Source organism: Pinus tabuliformis, chromosome 9 (genome assembly GCF_031772625.1).
Source record: "Pinus tabuliformis cultivar Carrire ecotype Pingquan chromosome 9, CPIR1, whole genome shotgun sequence".
Lineage (NCBI taxonomy): Eukaryota > Viridiplantae > Streptophyta > Pinopsida > Pinales > Pinaceae > Pinus > Pinus tabuliformis.
The window spans coordinates 1617062203-1617075779 of NC_142307.1; the positions used below are offsets into that span (position 1 = coordinate 1617062203).

The 13577-nt window shown below is 42.4% G+C and overlaps 1 pseudogene; it reads left to right on the forward strand.

Moving 5' to 3' along the window:
• Positions 1-576: 576 nt before the first annotated feature.
• Positions 577-13577, forward strand: part of LOC149154975 (alpha-dioxygenase PIOX-like) — an 81191-nt pseudogene continuing 68190 nt past the window's right edge.

A 13577-nucleotide genomic window follows, 5' to 3' on the forward strand; every position in this document is an offset into this window, starting at 1 on the left:
AACGCGGAGCCCCCTGCGACGCTGGCGGAATTCACATTGGGCGAAGGAGCTGACGATCACATTTGTAAGTTTATGCATGTGGGAGGTGGCTTTGTATCTTAAATATAAGTATAATGCATAATGCAGGTAATAAATCAATTATAAAATGATATTCATTATATAACATTACTTAACATTTACTAGTTTAATACAACTTACGGTTTAAGAAAAATTTATGAACCATGATCTACTCTGAGCTTTATTTTCATTTATGAACATGGCTGGGATAGTACTGTGTATAACTACGTGTTTAATGGCAGAAAATATATTTTTAAATATTTTGGAGACTGAAATAAAGATCCTGCATAAAAATACGTTAGCCAATCATAAAATTCAAACGGGTCAGGTCGATAAAAATACGTTCACCCAGAGAAAATAAAGTCACTCCAATCTACTTAACAGAAAAAAGTGAATTCTGAATGACTCCGTTCTAGGTTTCGACTACTCTGGTCTCCAGTGTTCTTTCTTCCAGCGCAGAGAGCATTTCCCTCCTCTTCGATCTTGCGTATTAATTGCAGTTGTACTCTGTTTGAGATCATGGGTTTGCTTGACCGGAACCTCGTCTCCCAATATTCAAGATTGAGTTTCATAGACAGGCTCCTTTTCCTAATGAAATGTTGTAAATGTAGAATACTGAATGAACGAGGGGTTATGAACTTTGATGTTTCTCCTTTTTTCGTAATCTGCAGATTATACAATTGGTGGATCGATTCTACCCGTGGCATAGATTGCCTGTCTGCCTAGGACTCCTATACCTGGAGATAAGGCGGTCATTGCACCAGCGTTATAATCTTATCTACGTGGGAACTACGGCAGTGCAGAGAGGAAGATATAATGCAGTGGATAGAACTCCCGATGGAAGTTACGATGACCCGTTCTATCCCGAAACAGGATGCGAAGGGGCGTTCTTTGGGCGAAACATGCTGCCTTCTCCTCAGCATGATAAGGTCATTAAACCATCCCACCCGACATTGTGTCTTTTTCACATTAAATAGATTAATCTGATAACTAAATTGCATGTGCATTTACTAAACAGTTGCAAAAGCCACATCCCATGGTAGTTGCTACCAAGCTGCTCTCTCGGAGGAAAATGGTAGATACAGGCAAACAATTTTAGCATGCTTGCTGCCACGTGGATCCAGTTCATGATTCATGACTGGGTCGATCACGTTGAAGACACAGTACATGTAAGCACAACGTTTGCAATCACAATTATCACAATTTTCAATGCAAATATCAGAAATTATATAACATTAACTTTACTTTATTCAATATATTTAGAGCGTATGCTCTCTGTTAAACTTCTTTCAAAAAAAAATTAGTTTAAACAGATTTGATCACAGTTTTTTCCCATCTGACAAATAGAAAACACCATATATTTATACGAGAAATTATATAACATTAACATTAATTCATGATTTTTCAGGCAAAGTTAAGCACCCCACCCAACGTTGCACCGCAATGTCCGCTAAAGGCATTCAAATTCTTGGAAGGCAAAGCAGTGCCTACTGGCAGCTGTGACATCAAAACATGATCACGAAATAGGAGGACCGCCTGGTGGTAAGAAAACCTGCCTGGACTAAACGCTCTATCTCTCTATAAATCCTCTGAATTGTGAAGGTGTCTCACAATATATATAAATGTATATACTCTTGTCATGCTATACATAAATAAACAGGGATGGGAGTGTAGTGTATGGAAACAACGCGAGTGAATCAAAAAAGCTAAGAACATTCAAAGATGGTAAGTCGAAGTTGGGGGACGATGGCCTTCTCTTCACGACAACGACGGAATTGCCCTCTCTGGAGATGATCGTAATTCATGGGCAGGGGTGTCGGTTATGCAGGCTCTCTTTATCCAAGAACATAATTCCGTTTGCGACATGTTAAAGGTAATTATATTTTATTGCAGAAACTCTCAATAATCCAATCTAACTTATAGAATACTATGGATGTTACTTGACTATGACCATTGATTATGAAAGTTTTTCGTTGAAATTCATATCTGGACCCTCATGTTAGAGAATATTTCAGCACTAAGATCAATCTCATTGCAGACTAATATAATTTGGTCAACTAATTTATAAATGCAGCTTCACTATATTGGTATGAGCGATGAGGATTTGTATGGCCATGCAAGATTAGTGAATTCAGCCGTGATAGCCAAGATCCACACCATTGACTGGACGGTGGAGCTCATCAAAACGGACACCCTCCTTGCTGGAATGAAAGCCAATTGGTACATATTACATATTGTTTTACACAGCTTGCAATCTTGAAATTTAAGGCAAAGGGCTAAAATATCAGAGCTAAAACATAAAGGAATTCGTATTTTTAATAAAATGTTTAAATACAGGCTTTCTTCTTATTAATGAACGAAGCTTTTACTATGTGCAAGTATGGGTTATTGGGTAAGAAGGTGAAGAACATTTTTGGTCACACTGGAAGTTCTATTCTTAGTGGCTATATAGGAATGCCCAAGCCTCAAAATCATGGTGTTAGGACCTGCGGTCCGTGCGACGGGCAGGGTGACTCCACCGTGCGAAGGACGTGCGAAATATGAAACGAAACGAACCTTGGACGAGTTTATAAGGCATTGGGCGAGCGATGAGGGGGCGGTCCCACGAGTTGGGCGGGCCGACCTACCTCATGGGCGAGAGTTCGCATTATGAATGAGTCGGCTGGGCGTTTGGTGTGGGTCGGCCGGGTGACACAACCCGCCACCCGCCCGTATATATTGGAGGGCGTTTGGAGGCAAACGACCATCATTCGATCAACACGAGTTCGAACAAGGAGTTCTGCAGTGCGTGGATGAGCCCGCATGATGGGTGGAACTCGAGTGTAAAACTCGTTCAAGAAAGTCATTCAAGAAAGTCGTTTAGAAAAGTTGTTCACGAAGTCGTTCAGGAAAGTCGTTCAGAAAACTCGGGTGAGGTCGTTCAGGCAGAACTTGGGCAAGGTTGTTTAGGCAGAACTCGGGCGAGGTTGTTCGGCAAACCGAATGAGCTCGTTCGGGCGAGCCAGGTGAGGGCATCGGGCGACCAAGGTGAAGTCGTTCGGGTGACCCAAGTGAGGTCGTTCGGGTGACCCGGGTGAAGTCGTGTGGCGACTCGGGTGAGGTCGTTCGGGCGAACCGGGTGAAGTCGTGTGGGTGGCGACTCGGGTGAACGAGTTCGGGTGGACGAGTTGGGTGAACAGGTGAACGTGTGGACGTGCGGACAGGCGGCCGAGCGAGGGCATGCCGAAACGAAGAATTGTGCGGACAGGTGACCGGGTGAGGGCACACCGTGCACGACGAAATAGTGAAGTGTTGAGATTGTGAACGGAGGTGTGACTCATGCGGAGGCGGTCGTGTGTGGTGACTTCGTTACAACGAGGCGCTCAAGTTGGGCAAACAACATGATCGTGCGACGAGGTAAACGAAGGGTTGGTGAGTCATGCGGCGACCGTGCAGAGGCGCCGACGAGCTGGGCAACCGAGTTTGCCGAAGTTGAACTTTGGCTAAGTGTAAATTTGGGATTTCCCAAGATTTAACTTGTACTTGTAAAAGAATATTATATATATTGATTCGAGCAGACTCATATTTTTTATAGTTCCAAATCTCACTCCTATGGTTTGTGATGCTGTACTCATGGCCTAGGGCAACCCCTCCTTACAGATCTGGTCGTAAAATTTAAAAAACAGTCTTTTATCTCTTATACGCGACATTGCCCTGAGTTAAACGCGTGTATATGCGGTCTGTGTATACCCAACCCGCGTGTATGTATTAAAACACTTAAAAAAATATAAAATTCCTTATTTTCAGGCGGAGATCGTGGGTTTTACCTGCCGATCACCTGTTAGTGCCCGTGGCCCAACTGTTCCCAACTAAAAAACTACTTTGGGAGAGGTATAAAAAGACCTCAAAGGGAAGGCCAAAGGGAGGAGAGAAGAGAGAGAAAGGTTATTATGCTGAGATTTTTTCCTTGACCAGGTCTGAAGTCCCTTGTGCCTTCTGCACTTCCCCCATTTTGTACTGGAAACCTTTGTTTCCTTGTGTATTGATGTTCATCCACCATTTATGGCATCATGGAGAGAGTCATGGAAGGAGTTTGTTAGAGGCTTGAGGCTGGAACGGATCCGGAAGGAAGCTTTGCTTGGAGCCTGCTGAAGGTGACTCAGGTGAAAATATTCCTTTTTTATGTACTTTATTTGTCTATAATAAAAGAAACACATGTCTTGGTTCCCGAAATGAATCTTCTTTATGTTAATGATACTCATGTTTAGAATTCATATGTAAATGGTTGTTTGGATTTCATAACTAACTACTTTTCTTTATAACATGAACATGGTTTCTTTATAAGTTTTTGTCCATATACTGCTCTGTTCTTTGAATTGGTTGTTTTGCAGGACAAAAGAGAAGAAGGGAACTCCAAGAAGGGTTTGGACCCTAAGGGCCTTCTCAAACGTAGGACCAAAGGTACGTACCCTTATCATAGAATTTGCTTATAATAGCATAATGGCTGTGTGAATGCATGTTTCTTTGAATAGACAACTTTCAGTCTGCTAGGGTTTCAACCCAAAAAGCCCTAGGGGAGCAATTCCCTCCAACAATATTGCAGGGAGTTGCCCCTCCCTTTATACTGTTGTGCATTTCTATTGTATAATGTTGTTTATGTGAATGTTATGGGCTTTCACTTATATAAAGGATAAAAATAATACTTGGTAACAAAAAATAAAACTAAGTATGGAATGTTACGCGTAGTCTACAATCGTAAGTATTGGTGAAAAGAAAATGATTGGTAGTGCCGCACTTCGCTATAAGCGGTTAAAAGACTATTGCAAGTGTAGGGGCGTGACAGGTGGTATCAGAGCTGGTGAATTGAATCAAGGAGCTGATTCTACGAAGACTAAAGACTTGGCAGGGAGCTCAAGTTTTGCAGGTGACAGGTGGAATATCAGGGTGATTCAGGTGAATGGTGAAACAGGTTTAGCAGAGGTGAAGCTTAGTGCTTGGACCAAGCTGAACAACAAGGCATGGCAGGTTTGGAAGAATGTGAAGGGAAGCTCTTGCTTACCTTATACAGGTTGAAGCAGATGAAAGAAGAGAATCCCCGGATTCGAAAGGAACTTGAAGTCTTGGAAAAGAATGTTGAAGATGAACTTCTTCAACTTGGTTGGACAATGGAGCAAGATGAAGTTGCAGATTGTGCTGACAAGGAAGAGGAAGTCGTGATGATTGAGGATGTTGCAGATGTGACAACGATGGAGGATGAACTTGAGATTAATCAAGTTGGACCAAGATCGTGCAATTTGCAAATATGGATGGATGAGGATACTCACATGGAGGAGCCTCATGAAGTAAGTATTGATGCTTGTGTTTCATTCGAGCATTTGGTATATGGATCATATGCATGGAAGGACAAAATCAGTTTGCCGATGCAAGGGAACATCTTACCATGGATGTCTATGGTGAGACCTTGTATGGAGAAGCAAGGATTTTTTACTGTTGCAGGACTTGTTGGGGTTGTTTGTGGCCTTATGGTAGAAGGTGCAAAGGCCCGTGACAAGGGAGGAATATGATGATCATTGCAGAGGATTGGGTCATGCTTTAGCCACATGAAGAATTGGCTAAGTGCCCAGCATGACTCATGGATAGAATATAGGGCACACACTTGAGTTTGATGATACTTGGGTGGACTTCTCATGGCTGAGACCAAGAGCAAGTCTTGGTGGAACTTTTAGTGGGGGAGATATGATGGAAGGGACTCGTGATGATGATGATATGGTTGGGTGACCGAGTTCACTAGACCGAAGATTGCAGACTTGGATGCGGATGACCGATTGTTGTGATGGGTCTACTTGGACTACATGGGAAACTTAGTCATGGACATCAGGTTGGAGACATGGAGCATGGCAGTCTTATGCAGGGACATTATGCAGGAGCACTATAGAGGTGTCACTTATGGGCATCCAATGAGGAGTGCCAAGGCAAGGATGTTGTGCAGGTAGAATTGCTGGTGTAACATGGAGACTTATTACTTATGAGCCGATGGAGAGGTTGTGCACTCTTGTACAACAAGGCCATGGACTTGGATGGAGTTGTGAGCAGACTATGGAGCATTCCTACTACATGGAGTGCTGAGGCATCTTGCAAAGACCTTTGGGCCGAGACTTGTATGCTTGCTAGATGTTGGTTGGATATGACTCATGCAGCTCATGGTGACATGAGGTTGTGACTTTTGGGACTTCATATATGGTGGACTTAGAGGATCTGATGCATTGAGGAGTTGAGGTCAGAGACTTTGATGAAGGATGGGGTGCATACTTTCAAGTACATGTATGGGTGTGGCTTGGAAGAGTGACTTGATGTGGAGGATCGATACGAGATGCTTTGGAGTGATGGAGTTACAAAAATGATGATGCCTTGGTGGCAACACTTGGGCATGGGTTGAGCTGAGACTTGACCACTTTTGACACATGGGAGTTGATTGATCTATGATCATGGGCAGCACATGGATAGATGAGGTAGGTGTATACTTGTTTCTATGGTAGACTTGAGGGATGGCACATTGCAAATATGATGGAGGTTGCTTCATGAACCTGGATGTGGCACATCGAGAGTCGGGTTGATGAGATGGTCTCTTCATATTGAGGAGATACACATATGGATGATGATGTGGGGGTAGATGTAGCTGATTTCATGTAGCACATTAGTACCAGACATCATGGAAAACATGTTGCAGATGAGATGAGGACTACTTCATGGACCTGAGCATGGCTTATACTTATATGGAGATGGATTCTTGAACGAGTTGAGGGTGTGACAAGATGTTCAAAGAAACATCTGATGGTGGCATGAGGATGTGCATTCTCATGGTTTGAGCATAACAGTTGGATTAGCTACCCAACTAGTTTAGACATGGGGGCCGGCATGTATAGAGATGTGTTAACATTGTGTTGGAGTATCATGGCAGCAGTTCACATGATGACGACACATGATGAGGTCGGCACGAGATGTTGCAGGAAGCATGTAGCTTGAGATGGAAGGGCCAGCCTTCCACAATGGGGAGCAGCATGTGGAGATTGCAACGAGATGGTCGATGGTCATGGATTGAGATGATTTCTGATGTATGACATATTGATGAGGTGTATACCTTGGTATGGTGATCTTGGGGACAGATGGTTGCTGAGATGAGATATTGTTGAGGACGACAATGACTTCCAGTGGGGGAGGATGCTAGGACCTACAGTCTGTGTGACGATCAGGGCGACTCCACCGTGTGAAGGACGTGTGAAATATGAAATGAAACGAACCTTGGATGAGTTTATAAGGCGTTGGGCGAGCGATGAGGGAGTGGTCCCATGAGTTGGATGGGCCAACCTACCTCATGGGTGAGAGTTCGCATTATGAACGAGTTGGTTGGACGTTTGGTGTGGGTCGGCCGAGTGACACAACCCGCCACCCACCCGTATATATTGGTGGGTGTTTGGAGGCAAACGACCATCATTCGATCAACACGAGTTCGAACAAGGAGTTCTGAAGTGCGTGGATGAGCCCGCAAGACGGGTGGAAATCAGGTGTAAAACTCGTTCAAGAAAGTCGTTTAGAAAAGTCATTCAGGAAATTCGTTCAGAAAACTTGGGGGAGGTCATTCAGGCAGAACTCGGGCGAGGTCGTTCAGGTAGAACTCGGGCGAGGTCGTTCAGGTATGAAACTCGGGCGAGGCCGTTCGGGCGAACCAAGTGAGGTCGTTCGGGCGAGCCGGGTGAGGGCGTCGGGCGACCCAGGTGAAGTCGTTCGAGTGACTCAGGTGAGGTCGTTCAGGCGACCCGGGTGAAGTCGTGTGCCGACCTGGGTGAGGTCGTTCGGGCGAACCGAGTGAAGTCGTGTGGCAACCTTGATGAAGTTGTGTGGCGACTCGGGTGAACGAGTTCGGGTGGACAAGTTGGGTGAACGGGCGGACGTGCGGAAGGGTGACCGAGTGAGGGTGCGTCGTGCACGATGAAACGGTGGAAAAAGTGAAGTGTTGAGATTGTGAACGGAGGTGTGACTCATGCGGAGGCGCCCGTGTGTGGCGACTTGGTTATGACGAGGCACGCCCAAGTTGGGCAAACAACACGATCGTGCAACGAGGTGAACGAAGGGTTGGTGAGTCGTGCAGTGACCATGCAGAGGCGCCAACGAGCTGGGCAACCGAGTTTGCCGAAGTTGAAAATTGGCTAAGTGTAAATTTGGGGTTTCCCAAGATTTAACTTGTACTTGTAAAAGAAGATTATATATATATTGATTCGGGCAGACTCATATTGCAGGGAGTTGCCCCTCTCTTTATACTGCTGTGCATTTCTATTATATAATGTTGTTTATGTGAATGTTATGGGCTTTCACTTGTATAAAGGATAAAAATAATACTTGGTAACAAGAAATAAAATTAAGTATGGAATGTTAGGCGTAGTCTACAATCGTAAGTATTGGTGAAAAGAAAACGATTAGTAGTGCCGCACCTCGCTATAAGCGGTTGAAAGACTACCGCAGGTGTAGGGGCATGACAAATGGGGTCCCATACTCTCTCAATGAGGAATTTGTGGGTGTCTATCGAATGCACAGTTTGTTGCCATACAACATCCTCGTCAGAGACATTCATGGAACTCCAATGGACAACAAAACCCCTCCAATTCTCAAAGAGTGAGTTGAGTTTACAGCATCACTTAGATTGGAACTCTGTTCACATTTTGGTTATTTTGGAAGTAGTTTTAACTTTAGACTATGATAAAAGCAAATAGTAGTTAAATATCCAGTGTCATCCATTCATGTTACTCACCGGATAGAGATGAAGGAACTAATAGGAATTCCAGGAGAAGAAACGTTATCAGATATTGGTAAGGAATGTCACATTGTATCAATGTGGCATCAAGCCTGTGGGGCCCTTAATCTGTGGAACTACCGTCTATGGATGAGAGACATTGTCGATTAGGACCCCGTTGGAAATGAGAGACCATATCCTGTAGGCATGCCCGCACTGGAGAGTAAGAAATTTATTACTTTAGTTACTGGTTGCACTCTTCTTTTTTTTTAATTTCATCCTATTTAAATTTGTTAAATTAAAATGTGAAGTAGCGGATTTGATAGAGTGTACTTTTCTAGTTTATCGTGATAGGGAGAGGAGCATAGCAAGATACAATGAATTCTGGTGGAACATGCTGATGATTTGTTAGAAAATTATATATTACGGAGCAATGGAACACATAAAATATTGCAGAAATATAAACACAGAAAACACACAAAACAAGAGAGACACAGATATACGTGGTTCACCTAGTTTGGGCTACGTCCACCCCGAACAGCCAGTCCTTCCTTTCTATTATCCAGCAAAATGAAGAGACACAACCTACAACAAATCCGCTGTAGTATCCTCTGTTTTCTCTCACAGTCTCACCTCTTTGTTTCTCGCTCACAGAATACACATCTATATCTCAGCCTCAAATACAATGCCCTCATACAAAGAGAGGGGTTGCCTTCTAGGGCAAAAAACCCTAAACTAAACATAAGTTCTACCGTTAGATCATCTGCCTAATGAACGGCCCAGATTGACTAGAAATTACTATACTTTTACACAACAATTTTACATTTGTTTTTAGTTTCGGGGGCGCTGCCCCCGAGCCCCCGCCAGGGGAGCCGGACCCCCGCGGGGGGGACAAGTCCCCCCCGTACCACCCCGCGTGGATGGGTTTACAAACTTCCTGGGGTATACATCCGGCTGAAACAAAGACCTCTGAACAATCATGCTCCACACACAACATGATTCCCATCTCAAAATGGGAAGACCTGTGAGACGATAAGGAGGCCATCCAAATGTTGAAAGAGGTCTATGATAACGACGTTGAACTTCTAGATCTACAAGTTGGCCTCATGGTAGAGAAGAAGATTAAAGGTTTTGCCATCAGCGAGACGGCCTTCTTTATCTTTTTGCTCATGGCATCACGGTGGGTAAATATATAATTTCTCATTTTATAATATTCCATTCTTCAATAAAAAGCGCAAAATTTATCATTCATTTAGTAAGATGTGTTTTGTGAATATATGTCGATTGCAGTCGATTGGAGGTAGATAGCTTTTTCACCAGTGATTTCAAGAACGAAGTGTATACGGAGGAGGGGATGGCATGGATAAAAAACACAGAGGGCCTCAAAGACGTGCTGAAACGTCACCATCCAGAGTTGGTAAAGAAATGGATTAATTCATCGAGTGCATTTTCTATGTGGAATGCATCCCCGGAACCTAGGAACAACACACCCCTCTATATTTGTCTCTCTCTTGTTGAAATAATAATATCAATTGCAAAAGTTTCCTTCTTTTGCGATGCGATCTTATCGCATATTGCAAATCACATCCTCAGCCTGATTTCCTTTTGTTACAACCTGTGTTTTCTGCGATTGCTATGGTGCGATGCGATCTGATCGCATATCGCAGATCGCACCATATGTTTGTGCTCCATTTTCTTTCATTCCGCCAAATGCGATTTCGTGATGCGATCAAATCGCAAATCGTACCAATATAATAGTGTTCCATTTTTCCTTCCGCAGATTGTGATTCTACGATGCGATCCAATTGAAGTCAAATGTTGAAGTATAGGCCTGCAATATGAAATTTGACGTGAAGTAAAAGTTTCATTTACCAATAGTTTTGTCAATAAAATAGTAAATGCAATTTACTGTGGGTTGGTAAGTTTTGGTAAAGATTTTAAATATCATTATCTTCTATCAGCGGGAGTATGGGCACAAAAAAAAGTTGGCAAAACCATTTAATTTTATTGTTTTTTTTATTTTACAACAGCATGGCAAGTGAAAACGGATGTAAGTTTTTTTTCTTTTTGTTTTCATATATATGTAATGTTATTTTTTTGTGTGTACCATGAGTTGTAATGCACAGCAGTGCGAAGTAAAAATAAAACGCAGCAACGTGAGAAAAATCTATGTGTAATTTCCACACAGCAGTGTGTTGATCTCTTTAGCAGAGACAGAAGTTCTTTTTTGTAATGCAGTAGCGTGATTGAAACAAGAGGATTTTATTTTTCTGAAGAGACAGAGTAAAGTTAAAAACTGTATCTGAAACAGTTCTAGTGGTGAAATCCCTCTATGAGAGAGGAAGACTCTTTTGTAACAACAGCTTTTTTTATGAATAAAAATATGTTGGTGTGTGAAAACTCTGTCCTCTGCAAATAAATTTTTAGCCTTCCGCTGTGTTAAGATCCTGTGTGTGAAAAACAGAGCATTGTTCTCTGTTCTGTGATTTTGTTTTTGGAATTTTAGCAGAAAAATTCCCATCAGTGGTATCAGAGCTTTCCAGGCTCTTTGAAGGTGTCAAAGAAGCTGAAGGAAGGATTCTTGTTGCAGCAGCTTCTCCAGCAAACTGAAGACTCAGTCAAAAATCCAAGGTATTCCTCAAGCCAGTTATTTAAATACTTGACTGTATATTTGAAGCATAGTTTAGAGTGCAAGAATGGCCAGCACCAGCACCAGCACTAGCATGGGTATTTTTAATACTCAACTCCCACAGTTTAATGGGAAAAACTATGACTATTGGGCAATAACCATGAGAGCCCTGTTTGCCTCACAAGACTTATGGGAAATAGTTGAAGATGGTTTTAAAGAACCAGTAGATGAAAATGAGTTTAATAATCTAACTCAGGCAGAGAAAGATCTGTTGAAGAGCTATAAGAAGAAGGATTCAAAAGCCCTCGTATTTTTGTATCAAGCAGTGCATGAGAGTGTGTTTCCAAGGATAGCAGCAGCCAAGACATCCAAAGAAGCATGGCAAACCCTCAAGACAACCTATCAAGGCATGGAGAAAGTGAAGACAACAAAACTACAGTTGCTGAGGAGAGATTTTGAGAACCTGTGCATGAAGGAGTCAGACAATATTGACTCATTCTTCACACATGTGATTGGTCTGGTCACACAAATAAGGACTCATGGAGAAGTTCTTGAAGAAAGGAGGATTGTGGAAAAACTATTGAGGAGCCTACCCTCAAAGTTCCATGTGATTGTCACCACCATAGAAGAGACAAAGGATCTCTCAAACTTTTCAGTTGATTAACTTCATGCATCACTGATAACACATGAGCAGAGATTGAGTAGAAATGAAAACTCATCTCTAGAGCATGCCTTCAAGACCTAGATATCCTTTGGAAGAGGAAGAGGTGAAGGCAGAGGAAGCAAGAGAGGAAGAGGCAGATGCCAAAACAGAGGTGGAAGGAACAGTCCATCAAATTCTCAAGGAAGAGGCAGCAATCCAAATCAGAACCAAGGCCAAGGCAGCAACCAACAAAGTGGACATCATCATGCTCAAGGACAAAGGTATGAAAAATCCAATGTCCAATGTTATTATTGCAAGAAATATGGACATTATTCCAATGAATGTAGGAAGAAACAACATGATATGAATAATAGATCTAGTGCACATATCACTAGAGAAAATATCAGCCAAGATAATGTGATTTTAGCTTGTAATATGGCTGAAACAAATAGTGAAGATATATGGTTTCTAGATTCCGGTTGTAGCAACCATATGACAGGAAACATAGCTTTGTTTTCTGCTTTAGATCAAAGTGTGAAGTCACAAGTCACACTTGGGACTGATAGTAAAATTTCTATTATGCGTAAAGGAGAAGTTAAAATATTTACAAAACAAGGTGAAAAGAAAACCATAGCAGATGTCTATTATGTTCCAGGAATGAGATGTAACCTCTTAATTATTGGACAGCTTGTTCAAAAGGGTTACAATGTCTTCTTTGAGAATGATGTATGCACCATCATGGATAGAGCACCCAGCAAAAGATGCTTTGCTGAAGTGAAGATGACGAGGAACAAGATGTTCCCCCTCAGAATAAGGGCAGATTTGAAAAACAAAGAAGTAATTGCAGCAGTTACCCAAGAGGCTTTCCAAAGCCAACCAAAAGATGAAAATTGGTTGTGGCACTTGAGATTTGGAAATCTCAACTTTGGAGGTCTTAACTTGCTGAGCAGAAAAGGAATGGTAAGAGGATTACCATTAATAGAGAAAGCGGACAGCCTTTGTGAAGGTTGTATCTTGGGGAAACAACATAGAGAAAGTTTTCCATCAGGGAAAAGCATAAGGGAAAAGGCACCCTTAGAAATTGTCCACTCAGATTTATGTGGACCGATGCAAACTCCATCACTAGCAGGCAGCCAATATTTTCTAACATTCATTGATGATTTTACTAGAAAAACTTGGGTTTATTTCCTAAAGAACAAAAGTGAAGTGTTTGAAAAATTTTGAAATTTCAAAGCACTTGTAGAAAATCAAAGCGGGCTGCATATCAAAGTTTTGAGAACTGATAGAGGAGGTGAGTATATCTCCAAGGAATTCTTACGGTTTTGTAGAGAAAATGGAATCCATAAACAATTTACAGCTAGGTACACTCCACAGCAAAATGGAGTTGCCGAAGGGAAGAATAGAACAATCATGGATATGGCGAGGAGCATGCTAAAGGCAAAGCATTTGCCAAATGATTATTGGGATGAAGCTGTACACTGTGC